Consider the following 13,868-nt stretch of genomic DNA (forward strand, 5'->3'; position numbering starts at 1 on the left):
GCTATGAAAATGCCATAATAAGTAGGTATAGTGGCTGTTTTGAGGAAGATATAAGGAGGTTTATGTGTGAAAGAGCGTATCATATCATGGGGTTTGGATGCACCGGCAAAGTTTGCATCAACTCTCAATGTGAGAAAGGGCAATGCACGGTACCGAAGACGCTAGCAATGATGGAAGGGTGAGAGTGCGTATAATCCATGGACTCAACATTAGTCATAAAGAACTCACATACTTATTGCAAAAATCTACAAGTCATAAAAAACCAAGCACTACGCGCATGCTCCTAGGGGGATAGATTGGTAGGAAAAGACCATCGCTCGTCCCCGACCGCCATTCATAAGGAGGACAATCAAAGAACACCTCATGTTTCAAATTTGTTACATAACGTTTACCATACGTGCATGCTACGGGACTTGCAAACTTCAACACAAGCATTTCTGAAATTCACAACTACTCAACTAGCATGACTTTGATATTATTACCTCCATATCTCAAAACAATCATCAAGCATCAAACTTTTCTTAGTATTCAAAACACTCATAAGAATTTTTTTACTAATCTTGAATACCTAGCATATTAGGATTATTTAAGCAAATTACCATGCTATTTAAGACACCCAAAATAATCTAAGTGAAGCATGAGAGATCAATAGTTTCTATAAAACAAATCCACCACCGTGCTCTAAAAGATATAAGTGAAGTACTAGAGCAAGACTATATAACTCAAAAGATATAAGTGAAGCACATAGAGTATTCTAACAAATTCCAAATCATGTATGGATCTCTAAAAAGAGGTGTAAATCAAGGATTATTGTGGTAAACTAAAAAGCAAAGACTCAAATCATACAAGACGCTCCAAGCAAAACACATATCATGTGGTGAATAAAAATATAGCTCCAAGTAAAGTTACCGATGGCAGTAGACGAAAGATGGGATGCCTTCCGGGGCATCCCCAAGATTTGGCTTTTAGGTGTCCTTAGATTATCTTGGGGGTGCCATGGGCATCCCCAAGCTTAGGCTCTTGCCACTCCTTGTTCCATAATCCGTCAAATCTTTACCCAAAACTTGAAAACTTCACAACACAAAACTTAAAGTAGAAAATCTTGTGAGCTCCGTTAGCGAAAGAAAACAAAATACCACTTCAAGGTACTGTAATGAACTCATTCTTTATTTATATTCATGTTAAACCTACTGTATTCCAACTTCTCTATGGTTTATAAACTATTTTACTAGCCATAGATTCATCAAAATAAGCAAACAACACACGAAAAACAGAATCTGTCAAAAACAGAACAGTCTGTAGTAATATGTAACTAGCGCAAGATCTGTAACCCCAAAAATTCTAAAATAAATTTCTGGACATGAGAAATTTATCTATTAATCATATTCAAAAGGAATTAACTAAATATCACTTTACAAATAAAAATGGCAGCAGTTCTCGTGAGTGCTAAAGTTTCTGTTTTTTACAGCAAGATAACAAGACTTTCCCCAAGTCTTCCCAACGGTTCTACTTGGCACAAACACTAATTAAACACAAAAAACACAACCAAAACAGAGTCTAGGTAAATTATTTATTACTAAACAGGAGAAAAAAATCAAGGAATAAAAATAAAATTGGGTTTCCTCCCAACAAGCGCTACCGTTTAACGCCCCTAGCTAGGCATAAAAAAGCAAGGATACATCTAGGTATTGCCATCTTTGGTAGGCAATCCATAAGTGGCTCTCATAATAGATTCATAAGGTAATTTAATTTTCTTTCTAGGAAAGTGTTCCACGCCTTTCCTTAACGGAAATTGGAATCTAATATTTCCTTCCATCATATCAATAATTGCACCAATCGTTCTAAGGAAAGGTCTACCAAGGATAATAGGACATGAAGGATTGCAATCTATGTCAAGAACAATAAAATCTACGGGCACATAATTCCTATTTGCGATAATAAGAAAATCATTGATTCTTCCCATTGGTTTCTTAATAGTGGAATCCGCAAGGTCCAAGTTTAAAGAGCAATCATCAAAATCACGGAAACCTAACAAATCACACAAAGTCTTTGGAATTGTGGAAACACTAGCACCCAAATCACATAAAGCATAGAACTCATGATCTTTAATCTTAATTTTAATAGTTGGTTCCCACTCATCATAAAGTTTTCTAGGGATATAAACTTCCAACTCAAGTTTTTCTTCATAAGATTGCATCAAGGCATCAACGATATGTTTAGTAAACGCTTTATTTTGACTATAAGCATGAGGAGAATTTAGCACGGATTGCAACAAGGAAATACAATCAATCAAAGAGCAATTTTCATAATTAAATTCCTTGAAATCCAAAAAAGTGGGTTTAGCAACATCTAGGGTTTTAATTTCTTCAGTCCCACTTTCATCAAATTTAGCACCAAGATCTAAAAACTCCGAATTTATGGAACGCCTTCTAGGTAAAGGTGGATCATATTCAGTCCCATCATTATCAAGATTCATATTGCAAAACAAAGATTTAATAGGGGACACATCAATAACTTTTAGATCTTCATCTTTATTTTCATAGGAACTAGAAGAACACGCTCTTATAAAGGCATCTTTCTTAGCACGCATCCTAGCGGTTCTTTCTTTGCACTCATCAATGGAAATTCTCATAGCTTTGAGAGACTCATTAATATCATGCTTAGGAGGAATAGATATAAGTTTCAAATAATCAACATCAAGAGAAATTCTATCAACATTCCTAGCCAACTCATCAATCTTAAGCAATTTTTCTTCAATCAAAGCATTAAAATTCTTTTGCGAAGTAATAAATTCTTTAATATTAGATTCAAAATCAGAGGGCATCTTATTATAATTTCCATAAGAATTGTTGTAGGAATTACCATAATTATTACAGGGGTTACTAGGATAAGGCCTAGGATAAAGATTTCCTCTATACGCATTGTTACCAAAAAATTTCCTACCAGCCAAATTCACATCCAAAGATTCATTATTATTCTCAATCAAAGTAGACAAGGGCATATCATTAGGATCAGAAGAAACACTCTTAATAGAAAATAATTTCATAAGTTCATCCATCTTTTCACTCAAAACATTAATTTCTTCTATCGCATGCACCTTTTTATTAGTACTTCTTTCAGTATGCCATTGAGAATAATTAATAATAATATTATCTGGGAGTTTAGTAGCTTCTCCTAAAGTGATTTCCATAAAAGTGCCTGCCGCGGCCGAGTCTAAAAGATTTCTAGAAGCAAAATTCAATCCGGCATAAAAAAATTGTATAATCATCCACAAATTCAAACCATGAGTAGGGCAATTATGTGTCATTAATTTCATCATCTCCCAAGCTTGTGCAACATGTTCATGATCAAGTTGCTTAAAATTCATAATATCATTTCTAAGGGAGATGATCTTAGCGGGAGGAAAATACTTAGAGATAAAAGCATCTTTGCACTTGTTCCAAGAATCAATACTATTTTTAGGCAAAGACGAAAACGAAGCTTTAGCACGATCTCTAAGCGAAAAAGGAAATAGCTTCAATTTAACAATATTTTTGCCCTCATCTTTCTTATTTTGCATATCACACAATTCAACGAAGCTATTTAGATGGGTAGCGGCATCTTCACTAGGAAGGCCAGAAAACGGATCTTTCATGACAAGATTCAGCAAAGCGGCATTAATTTCACAAGATTCAGCATCGGTAAAAGGAGCAATCGGAGTGCTAATAAAAGCATTGTTGTTGGTATTGGTAAAGTCACACAATTTTGTGTTATGTTGAGCCATCGTGACAAGCAAGCAATCCAACACACAAGCGAACAAAAAGCAAGCGGGCAAAAAGAGGCAAATAGAGAAAGAGAGGGAGGATAGAGAGAGATGGCGAATAAAACGGCAAGGGTGAAGTGGGGGAGAGGAAAATGAGAGGCAAATGGCAAATAATGTAATGCGGGAGATAAGGGTTGTGATGGGTACTTGGTATGTTGACTTTTGAGAACCTCCCCGGCAACGGCACCAGAAATCTTCTTGCTACCTCTTGAGCACTGCGTTGGATTTCCTTGAAGAGGAAAGGATGATGCAGCAAAGTAGCGTAAGTATTTCCCTCAGTTTTTGAGAACCAAGGTATCAATATAGTAGGAGGATGCGTGCGAGTCCCTCGTACCTACACAAAACAAATAACTCCTCGCAACCAACGCGATAAGGGGTTGTCAATCCCTTCATGGTCACTTACGAGAGTGAGATCTGATAGATATGATAAGATGATATTTTGTATTTTTATGATAAAGATGCAATGTAAAATAAAAGCAAAGTGAAAAGCAAAGGAAATACCTAAGTATTGGAAGATTAATATGATGAAGATAGACCCGGGAGCCATAGGTTTCACTAGTGGCTTCTCTCAAGAGCATAAGTATTTTACCGTGGGTGAATGAATTACTGTTGAGCAATTGACAGAATTGAGCATAGTTATGAGAATATCTAGGTATGATCATGTATATAGGCATCATGTCCGAGACAAGTAGACCGACTCCCGCCTGCATCTACTACTATTACTCCACTAATCGACCGCTATCCAACATGCATCTAGAGTATTAAGTTCATGAAAACAGAGTAACGCCTTAAGCAAGATGACATGATATAGAGGGATAAATTCACGCAATATGATAAAAAACCATCTTGTTATCCTCGATGGCAACAATACAATACGTGCCTTGTTGCCCCTACTGTCACTGGGAAAGGACAACCCAAGATGGAACCCAAAGCTAAACACTTCTCCCATTGCAAGAAAGATCAATCTAGTAGGCCAAACCAAACTGATAATTCGAAGAGACTTGCAAAGATAACTAATCATACATAAAAGAATTCAGAGAAGATTCAAATATTGTTCATAGATAATCTTGATCATAAACCCACAATTCATCGGTCTCAACAAACACACCGCAAAAAGAAGATTTCATCGAATAGATCTCCACAAGAGAGGGGGAGATCATTGTATTGAGTTCCAAAAAGAGAGAAGAAGCCATCTAGCTAATTACTATGGACCCGGCGGTCTGAGGTAAACTACTCACACTTCATCGGAGAGATTGTGGTGTTGATGTAGAAGCCCTCCGTGATGGATGCCCCCTTCGGCGGAGCTCCAGAGCAGGCCCCAAGATGGCATCTTGTGGAGACAGAAGGTTGTGGCGGTGGAATTAGGTTTTTGGCTCCGTCTCTGATCGTTTGGGGGTACGTAGGTATATATAGGAGGAAGGAGTACGTCGGTGGAGCAACAAGGGGCCCACGAGGGTGGAGGGCGCGCCTAGGGGGGGTAGGCACGCCCCCTACCTTGTGGCCTCCCTGTTGGTTGCTTGACGTAGGGTCCAAGTCTCCTGGGTCTTGTTCGATGAGAAAATCACGTTCCCGAAGGTTTCATTTCGTTTGGACTCCGTTTGATATTCCTTTTCTTCGAAACCCTAAAATAGGCAAAAACAGCAATTCTGGGCTGAGCCTCCGGTTAATAGGTTAGTCCCAAAAATAATATAAAAGTGGATAATAAAGCCCAATAATGTCCAAAACAGTAGATAATATAGCATGCAGCAAGCAGAAATTATAGATACGTTGGAGACATATCAAGTACCGAGGCATCAGGCAAAGGTTGCCAAATCGATGCAACAAGACCAGGACGAGAAGGACGGCAAGACGGGGGTCATCGTGGAGCCCAAGACGGCGCCACCACCAGAGCCTTTCGCAGGCGGAGCCTTTGTCAGGATAGCTTGTACTAGTTGTCCCCCTTCAAATTTCCCGCCGTTGTTGGCTCCCTTCCCGCTCAATATTTGGGAAGAGGACCAGGGCATCTATAAATAGGACTAGCCATCACCATAAGCAAGGGAGGACCATTTTAGACCATCCAGAACCACACAAGTTAGCCAAGCACAAGAACACCTCAACCTCAGGAGGCTGTTCTTCCCATTGTATTGTTCATCATCAGCCCTAGAGGCAATCCACCACCACCACACCGGAGTAGGGTATTACACCACAACGGTGGCCCGAACCAGTATAAATCTTGTGTCTTTCTGTGTTGCGAGTTTGTTGAGTTCGTCCAGGAGATCTTAGCGAGCTAGGGCGTAGATTGGTGGGAGGAAAAGACTTCGCGCGCACCCAAGTGTTCGAACCTTAAGGGTTTGCCGGAACCCCACATGTGACATTTGGCACGCCAGGTAGGGGTGCACCGGAGCTTCTTCTTCGCCAATCGACTTGCATACGCTCCGCGGCTGCGATGTCCGACGACCCAAGATCTAACTCCGACCGCTGGGCAGCCTGGCCAGTCCGGTCGGCGCCTCCCGCCTATGAAGACCTCAACCCCGCGCTCCAGGCGGCACGAGCTCCGTCCAATCCTGCGGGGCGCGGGCGACACGGCCAGGCGTCGCCTACCCTCACTCCACGGCAGGTGCGAGTCGCTGCCAGAGCAGCAAGACATGCCGCGGCGACGATGCCGCACTCATGGCGGGAACAGGCGAACACGCGGGCAGCACTCATCGTGGCAAGGGAGCTGCTGTGGTGCCGGCTGATGGGAAGCGGCCGGGACGCGCTTCTGGAACGCGTTGCCGAGCTGCTGGACGCGGCGGCCTCGGGAGCCCCGCCCTTCTGCCATCAGCTCCCTCCTCAGGTCGCTGTGGGGATTCACGGCGGACCACGCCACCACCACACGTCGTCAGGTGCGCCAGGGGGCTTCGTCAACACCAGCATGGCAGGCGGCACCGGGGGCCCTGCCGCCCCCATACCGCCCGCAACAAGCATGAGTACGAGCGTCGCCTTCCACGGCCCAAGTGAGACGCCGCGCTATCACCCCCAGGACGTCATGTTGGGCCGGGCGACATGGAGTGTGGGGCACCACGGCGAGGTGTTCGGGGTAACTGCCCCGAAGCCTACGTGCCCCGCATGACAGACCAGGAGTACACACCAGAGGACGACCCAGACTCGTTCGTTGGAGAAGATTGGGAAGAAGGGACGCTAAGAGTCAAAGCCTTCCAGGAGCTGCCGGGGAACCACCACGACCGCGTGTGCGACGACCACTACAGGGTACCCCTAATCCCTTAGGAGCAAGCTTACGCTAACCATGAGTCGCAGGAGGAACATATCACTGCAACGACCGGCGGCCCCAGCTCGACGGCCCCCCTGGCGGCGGGAGGATCGCGCTGGGGGCTGCAGGAGAGGGGTCGGGAGCCAGGACCCTCCCCAAGGTGCGCGAAGCCAGGGGACACCCGGAGGTAGGCCCTCTGCCGGGGAGGCTTCGACGACCCTTCCCCCGGCAGAGGACCTGTGGTCTCTGAGGGAACCGCTGGCGTCCCCTTTCCCTCTTTTGTGTCGTCCTGGTGACCGGTAGGCTCAAAGGACGTCGAGGGTGGGGCAAGGCGGGGCCCTTGTCTGGCGATATGAAGCAAGGCCGGTACCTGTGAAGAAGGCCCAGTGCCTGTGAAGCTCGCCGCCCGTGACACTCTCACGTAATAATGAGTTGGGGCTGTACACGCCCCGGAGTCTCAGGAGCGCCGGCCTCAGGCCCTGGGGCTCCCTCCCACACCTAGTGGCAGCACTTAGCTCTGTGCTGGTGAGAAGACTTGAAGACCCGAAGACTAGACTAGGTGTCGGACGCGGCCTTTTGCTTTGGATCTCTCTCTTTCTGTGGTTTTGCTTTCTGGATCTGGATTTAAGTTGAAGCCGGATTTTTATCGATGCGCGCGGGGGGTGCCTTTTCTCGTTCGAGCCATTTCTTGCCTTCTGGATCTCGTTTGGTTTGGGACTCATGTCCATCACCTCTCCCTCGCAAGCTCCTCACGAGCTGTACCGCGCGGAGCGCACGCTCGTTAAGCATGTGCCATCACTGCGGCCGGTGCTCACCTCTTATGGGCCCCCCTCAAATGGGGCGATAAGCTTCGCAGGATTCTCTTGCACGACCCAACCTGAAGCTGGCGCTGACTAAGGTAAACCATGATGGAAAACTCGCCCCTGGCTCCACGAGTTCACGAGGGCACATACCCACATCGCATAGGAAAGTAAAAACTACAATTTGCTTACATGAGGGGCTCCCCCTCTCAAAATGCTCTTACGAGTCTTCCAAGGGCCACGCCCAAGTTTTGCGTGCAGGATGAAATGACAGGAGAACATGGGATCAGCCCAAAACATCACCCGCTACATCACCCGCGGACGCGTCGCTCGCGTCGTCGTCGTCTTCGTCGGTGTCGTCGTCGCCGTCAGCGACGCCCCCATCGCCGTCGTCAACCACGTCGCCTTCGTCTGCGACGACCACTACCGCGTCATCCTCCAAGGTGAAGTCCCTGACCAACGCGTCCACATGGTCCTCTACCCAACGCGCCAGGTCGCCCCGGACGGCCGTGGGTACGGGGGCAATGGCGGCGTCGAAGTCAAAGTTGGGGTCGGCATTCAGAAGGTGGCTGAAGACATGGGAGAAAGCGTGCTCAAGCAGACCACGACCCCTTTCCTCTACAAGCTGGTGAGCCCTGCCAGATCGAGCCTCCAGGCGCGTCACCACCTCGGTAAAGAAGGTCAGGTGGCTGGCATAGTCATTCGAGTGAGGGGCCAGAGCATTCTCGTCGCAGATATAACCCAGGGCGGTGTTAGCCCTGTTCCGGAGGCCTTAAAGCATTGGAGCATGCTCGCGCTCCAGCGTCCGGCGCAGGAGCACTTCCTCCCTATTTCGCCGAGCGACGGCCTCGGCGTCGTCAACTCGTTTCCGAAGGGAAAGTAGCTCGGCGCGGGCGGAGGCCAATTCCGCCTGCGTCGTAACCAGGGTGGCGGCTGTGGCCTCCGCACACCTCTCGGCCTCATCCAACCTAGGCCTGAGGGCGGCGGCCATGCCCGCATCCTCCAGACCTGCGAGCTTCAGCTTCAAGTCATACCTGCCCTCCAGATCTGTGCGAACCTCGGCCACCCGGCGATTGATCTCCTCCTCGACTCTGGCCTCGCAGGCCCCGACGACGTCTTCTGCTTGAGCAACTTCACGCTCCCTCGTCTCCAGTTGCTCGAGCTTGAGGCTGCGCTCCACGGCTTCCAGGGCCAGCGCCTCCTCGCGCTTCCGGACCTCCTCTTCTTCCGCGGGTGTCCCCCTCAGTGATGCAAGAGCGGCCCCGCGTGCCTCCACCTGCTGCTCAAGGGACGCACTCCAGGCCTGGAGCCCCCACGCGCGTGATGGAAATATGCCCTAGAGGCAATAATAATGTTATTATTTATTTCCTTATATCATGATAAATGTTTATTATTCATGCTAGAATTGTATTAACCGGAAACATAATACATGTGTGAATACCTAGACAAATAGAGTGTCACTAGTATGCCTCTACTTGACTAGCTCGTTAATCGAAGATGGTTATGTTTCCTAACCATAAACAAAAGAGTTGTTATTTGATTAACGGGATCACATCATTAGGAGAATGATGTTATTGACATGACCCATTCCATTAGCATAGCACCCGATCATTTAGTATGTTGCTATTGCTTTCTTCATGACTTATACATGTTCCTATGACTATGAAATATTGCAACTCCCGTTTGCCGGAGGAACACTTTGTGTGCTACCAAACGTCACAACGTAACTGGGTGATTATAAAGGAGCTCTACAGGTGTCTCCAAAGGTACATGTTGGGTTGGCGTATTTCGAGATTAGGATTTGTCACTCCGATTGTCGGAGAGGTATCTCTGGGCCCTCTCGGTAATGCACATCACATAAGCCTTGCAAGCATTGCAACTAATGAGTTAGTTGTGAGATGATGTATTACGGAACGAGTAAAGAGACTTGCCGGTAACGAGATTGAACTAGGTATTAAGATACCGACGATCGAATCTCGGGCACGTAACATACCGATGACAAAGGGAATAATGTATGTTGTTATGTAGTCTGACCGATAAAGATCTTCGTAGAATATGTGGGAGCCAATATGAGCATCCAGGTTCCTCTATTGGTTATTGACTGGAGACGTGTCTCGGTCATGTCTACATTGTTCTCGAACCCGTAGGGTCTGCACGCTTAAGGTTTCAATGACAGTTATATTATGAGTTTATGAGTTTTGATGTACCGAAGGAGTTCGAAGTCCCGGAAGAGATCGGGGACATGACGAGGAGTCTCGAAATGGTCGAGACGTAAAGATCGATATATTGGACGACTATATTCGGACATCGGAAAGGTTCCGAGTGATTCGGGTATTTTTCGGAGTACCGGAGAGTTACGGGAATACGTATTGGGCCTTATTGGGCCATACGGGAAAGAAGAAAAAGGGCCTCAAGGGTGGCCGCACCCCTCCCCTTGGTCTGGTCCGAATTGGACTAGGGAAGGGGGGCGCCCCCTTACTTCCTTCTCGTTTTCCCTTCTCCTTTTCCTATTCCATATGGGAGGTGGAATCCTACTAGGACTAGGGAGTCCTAGTAGGACTCCACACTTGGCACGCCCCCTCCTAGGGCCGGCCTCCTCCTCCCTTGCTCCTTTATATACGGGGGCAGGGGACACAAGTTGATCCTCGTGATCGTTCCTTAGCCGTGTGCGGTGCCCCTTCCACCATATTCCACCTCGGTCATATCATAGCAGTGCTTAGGCGAAGCCCTGCGACGGTAGAACATCAAGATCGTCACCACGCCGTTGTGCTGACGGAACTCCTCCCCGAAGCTTTGCTGGATCGGAGCCCGGGGATCGTCATCGAGCTGTACGTGTGCTAAGAACTCGGAGGTGCCGGAGTAACGGTGCTTGGATCGGTCGGATCGGGAATAAGACGTACGACTACTTCCTCTACGTTGTGTCAACGCTTCCGTTGCGATCTACAAGGGTACGTAGATCATACTCTCCCCTCTTGCTATGCATCACCATGATCTTGCGTGTGCGTAGGAAATTTTTTGAAATTACTACGTTCCCCAACAGTGGCATCCGAGCCTAGGTTTTATGGTTTGATGTTATATGCACGAGTAGAACACAAGTGAGTTGTGGGCGATATAAGTCATACTGCCTACCAGCATGTCATACTTTGGTTCGGCGGTATTGTTGGATGAAGCGGCCCGGACCGACATTACGCGTACGCTTACGCGAGACCTTTCCCCGACGTGCTTTGCACAAAGGTGACTTGCGGGTGACTGTTTCTCCAACTTTAGTTGAAACGAGTGTGGCTACGCCCTCCTTGCGAAGGTTAAAACGGAGTCTATTTGACAAATCTATCGTTGTGGTTTTGATGCGTAGGTGAGATTGGTTCTTGCTTAAGCCCGTAGCAGCCACGTAAAACTTGCAACAACAAAGTAGAGGACGTCTAACTTGTTTTTGCAGGGCATGTTGTGATGTGATATGGTCAAGACATGATGAGATATAAGTTTTTGTATGAGATGATCATGTTTTGTTAGTTATCGGCAACTGGTAAAATCCTTATGGTTGTCTCTCTATTGCATAAGATGCAAGCGCCAAATAATTGCTTTAACTTTTGCTATGCGATAGCAATAGTTGCAAGAGCAATAGTTGGCGAGACGACATGTGACGACACATTGATATAGATCAAGATGATGGAGATCATGGTGTCATGCCGGTGACGATAGAAATTCATGACGGTGCTTTGGAGATGGAGATCACAGGCACAAGATGATGATGGCCATATCATATCACTTATATTGATTGCATGTGATGTTTATCTTTTATGCATCTTATCTTGCTTTGATTGACGGTAGCATTATAAGATGATCTCTCACTAATTATCAAGAAGTGTTCTCCCTGAGTATGCACCTTGCGAAAGTTCTTCGTGCTGAGACACCACGTGATGATCGGGTGTGATAGGCTCTACGTTCAAATACAACGGGTGCAAAACAGTTGCACACGCGGAATACTCAGTTATACTTGACGAGCCAAGCATATACAGATATGGCCTCGGAACACGGAGACCGAAAGGTCGAGCGTGAATCATATAGTAGATATGATCAACATAGTGATGTTCACCAATGAAACTACTCCATCTCACGTGATGATCGGACATGGTTTAGTTGATTTGGATCACGTAATCACTTAGAGGATTAGAGGGATGTCTATCTAAGTGGGAGTTCTTAAGTAATATGATTAATTGAACTTAAATTTATTGTGAACTTAGTCCTGGTAGTATTTTGCAAATCATGTTGTAGATCAATAGCTCGCATTGTTGCTTCCCTGTGTTTATTTTGATATGTTCCTAGAGAAAATTGTGTTGAAAGATGTTAGTAGCAATGATGCGGATTGGATCCGTGATCTGAGGTTTATCCTCATTGCTGCACAGAAGAATTATGTCCTTGATGCACCGCTAGGTGACAGACCTATTGCAGGAGCAGATGCAGACGTTATGAACGTTTGGCTAGCTCAATATGATGACTACTTGATAGTTTAGTGCACCATGCTTAATGTCTTAGAATCGGGACTTCAAAGACGTTTTGAACGTCATGGAACATATGAGATGTTCCAGGAGTTGAAGTTAATATTTCAAGCAAATACCCGAGTTGAGAGATATGAAGTCTCCAACAAGTTCTATAGCTAAAAGATCAAGGAGAATCGCTCAGCTAGTGAGCATGTGCCCAGATTGTCTGAGTACTACAATCGCTTGAATCAACTGGAGTTAATCTTCCAGATAAGATAGTGATTGACAGAATTCTCTAGTCACCATCACCAAGTTAGTAGAACTTCGTGATGAACTATAATATGCAAGGGATAACGGAAACAACTCCCAAGCTCTTCGTGATGCTGAAATCAACGAAGGTAGAAATCAAGAAAAACATCAAGTGTTGATGGTTGACAACCACTAGTTTCAAGAAAAGGCAAAGGGAAGAAGGGGAACTTCAAGAAGAACGGCAAGCAAGTTGCTGCTCAAGTGAAGAAGCCCAAGTCTGGTCCTAAGCCTGAGACTAAGTGCTTGTACTGCAAAAGGACTGGTCACTGGAAGCGGAACTACCCCAAATGATTGGCGGATAAGATGGATGGCAAAGTGAACATAAGTATATTTGATATACATGTTATTGATGTGTACTTTACTAGTGTTTATAGCAACCCCTCAGTATTTGATACTAGTTCAGTTGCTAAGATTAGTAACTCGAAACGGGAGTTGCAAAATAAACAGAGACTAGTTAAGGGTGAAGTGACGATGTGTGTTGGAAGTGGTTCCAAGATTGATATGATCATCATCGCACACTCCCTATAATTTCGGGATTAGTGTTGAACCTAAATAAGTGTTATTTGGTTTGCGTTGAGCATGAATATGATTTGATCATGTTTATTGTAATACGGTTATTCATTTAAGTAAGAGAATAAATTGTTTCTATTTACATGAATAAAACCTTATATGGTTACACACCCAATGAAAATAGTTCGTTGGATCTCGATCGTAGTGATACACATAATCATAATATTGAAACCAAAAGATGCAAAGTTAATAATGATAGTGCAACTTATTTGTAGCACTGCCGTTTAGGTCATATTGGTGTAAAGCGCATGAAGAAACTCCATGCTGATGGGCTTTTGGAATCACTTGATTATGAATCAGTTGATGCTTGCGAACCATGCCTCATGGGCAAGATGACTAAGACTCTGTTCTTCGGAACAATGGAGCGAGCAACATTTGTTGGAAATCATACATACTGATGTATGTGGTCCGATGAATATTGAGGCTCGGACAAGTATCATTATTTTCTGATCTTCACAGATGATTTGAGCAGATATGAGTATATCTACTTGATGAAACATAAGTCTGAAACATTTGAAAAGTTCAAAGAATTTCAGAGTGAAGTGAAAAATCATCGTAACAAGAAAATAAAGTTTCTACGATCTGATCGTAGAGAAGAGTATTTGAGTTACGAGTTTGGCCTTCAGTTAAAAACAATGTGAAATAGTTTCACTACTCATGCCACCTGGAACACCACAATG

The sequence above is a fragment of the Triticum urartu genome, chromosome 7 (assembly GCF_003073215.2).
Source record: "Triticum urartu cultivar G1812 chromosome 7, Tu2.1, whole genome shotgun sequence".
NCBI lineage: Eukaryota > Viridiplantae > Streptophyta > Magnoliopsida > Poales > Poaceae > Triticum > Triticum urartu.